Source organism: Cetorhinus maximus, chromosome 35 (genome assembly GCF_964194155.1).
Source record: "Cetorhinus maximus chromosome 35, sCetMax3.hap1.1, whole genome shotgun sequence".
In the NCBI taxonomy this organism is placed as follows: Eukaryota; Metazoa; Chordata; class Chondrichthyes; order Lamniformes; family Cetorhinidae; genus Cetorhinus; species Cetorhinus maximus.
In genome coordinates this window covers 6,099,272-6,101,899 of record NC_135913.1, presented here as the reverse complement: position 1 = coordinate 6,101,899, position 2,628 = coordinate 6,099,272, and the positions used below count along the sequence as shown (strand labels likewise).

Here is a 2,628-nt window from a genome sequence, read left to right as displayed (position 1 = left end):
CAGAGCTGCTGAGCAGAGCGTCGTTTGCAAGTGTTCCGTTGTACACTAGCAAAGCTTTGTTGTCTTGACGCCAACAAATTTGTGGCACAGAAGTACTAAAAGGACGAATTTGTGACAACTGGAGGCAGAAATTTTCCAGACGCCAAGTAGCATGGAAGGAAAAAAATAACAGCCTACAAATCTGCAGAAGAAATTTTCGAAACCCTCTCCGATGTGACAGTACAGCACCTACAAGTGAACGGAGTATGGGCCGTAATTACTTCTAAGTGGTACTCCCCTTTGGCCAGTACGGGGATCGAACCCGTGACCTTGGCGTTATCAGCACCACGCTCCAACCATCAGAGCTAACCAGTCACCTCGGCCAGTTACCCTATTATGATCGTCTGATTTTGAAATTGACTTGGCGGTGCGTGGATAATTCAGCATACTTCCTTGTTGATTGATCGTGCACAATCTGGAACTCTCGTATTTGCCCAGTTAAAGCTTCCGGTTACCAGCGAGCTGTAAGGGCATGTTTTTCCCAGAGCTGCTGAATGATCCGGCCTTCACGAAGCAGTTCAGCAACAAATGCGTTCTCCTTCTTCTCAATGATGAAAATAATCTGTCCAAAGCAAACCTTAAACTGCAAAAGCTCCCGTCATCAATAGGCTGATATCAATGCAATCTCTTTTCTATTTATTCCATGGGATGTGGGCATGCCGCGCATGACCAGTGCAAGTTGCTCATTCACAATTGCCTTCGAGAGGATGCTAAATTTAATAAGTATAAGTACTTCAAACACTGAAGTAAAAATAGTGTCGAAGTGTTGCCGTATCTCAAGGACGTTGTAATTGAAGCATATGGATTTCACGGCGAATTAGAAGGAAGGTGCTCACAGTCGTGCAAACGCACGACGGGGGCTTCAAGGAGGATTTACCGAGTGCCTGTTGAAATTTAAATTTAGTACTATCATTCGGGGGTGTTGCAAGGGCAGGGAACTGAAATATATTTCCACCTGGCCCTCAGTCGATGACATGAGGCGTGTAGAGTAAGTTGGGAAAGCGGTAAATAACAGGCCAACTGCCGTTGTGATTGATGTATTTATCTGAGTAACAGTCACACAGCAGCGCCGCTTCACAGGCCGCCGGGCAACATTGTGGCGAGAGCTCACTCTTGTTTCGCCTTGCCTTTACCCTCTCCTGGCTGTCTTCATAACGAAGCGTTCGAGATAGGTTGGAATTAGACGGGGGCGGCATTGACTTCTGAGCCAAGGAGGCTATGTGTCACGAATCAACGGCGTGTAGCTTTAATACAAAGTTTTTAAAACCGTTGCACTGTTTTGCTGCAAACATCACTGGAAATTGTTTATCAGGCTGCATGGCAGAGCGAATGGAGAACTTACAGTTAAAAGAGCGCCCGAGCACCGACGTGAATCCTGAAAATATCAACGTTAAAGGTATTGGGGAGATGGATTAGTATCAATCAGACTTCCCTTCTGAAAAAAAAACACATGCACGATTAGCCGTGCTTTTCGTGGTACATAGTAACTATTTGTAAATATATATAGGAGGAATCATCAGAGAGTTTTCAGGCAACGAGAAAATTGGCTGTGTTTGATCGTGAGGAGGTTTGATAGCAGGAAGATATCAAGTGACTGGTTAGATGGACAGAAAAGTACCTAATGGAAGTCAACTCGGAGGAGAGTGATGTGATACAGCTAGGAGCTCAAACAAGTCGAAGGGAATACACAATTAATGAAGAGAATATTGGGAGGTGTTGAGGAAGTGATGGACATTGGAGTGAATTTCCACAGATCCACGAATGTTACAAGGCAGGTCGATAAGGTGTTTAAGAAGCCCTGTGGAACCCTTTCGTTTATTAGCCGAGGTGTAGAAGGGAGGCTATGCTGGGACTGTATCAATCATCAGCTAGGCCACACGTTGAGTAATGTGTCCAGTTCATGGAAATTACCAAATTACAAATCGATGGTGGAGGTCCGGCATGATGAACGTGGTTGGCCTGTGGTATCTGCCGCTATAAATGGGAGCCAGCGGTAGATAATACTCGTCAACCCAAATTCAGCAGTGACCCTCATCAATATTCCACACTACGAGCTCTGACCAGAGGGATATATTTACTTTTGACGGATCCACACAATTTAATTTTGAAGTCCGCTCAGCTGAACAACACAGCAGAATCTTCAATGTATCTGTTGCATTTCACAAAATAACAAACCCACCTCCCACCTCCCCTTGCCAAGGGGCTTGAAAGAAGCATTATACATTAATATTTAAAACGAAGTTTCACAAAGGGGTATTTGGGAAAATGAACAATTGTCTGGTCGAGTAGGAAGATTTGAACGAGCTTTTGAAAGAAGAAGAGAGAGGTAAAGGGGAGGGAGGTTAAGGGAGGGGATTCCAGATGTCACGAAATTACAATAATTCTCATAACATTATTGTGATTAATTGTAAAAGTAGGTAAATGTGGTGTTTGGACAGTTTCTCTGAGTGTGTGTGGGATTTAATTGAATTGGAGACAGCTGGTCTGGAGGCTTTGACTCATCAAAAGAAGCTAGGTTTGAAATGCTAAAAGAAGGACGAATGTTACATGACTGAAGTCTTAGAATGTGAGGTGAGGAGAATTTGCAGT

General features: G+C 44.0%; 1 non-coding gene across 1 annotated transcript; it reads right to left on the bottom strand.

Moving 5' to 3' along the window:
• Positions 1-280: 280 nt before the first annotated feature.
• On the bottom strand, positions 281-354 carry trnai-gau (transfer RNA isoleucine (anticodon GAU)). The gene has a single exon. It is a non-coding gene; the product is annotated as a tRNA-Ile (tRNA).
• Positions 355-2,628: the final 2,274 nt, after the last annotated feature.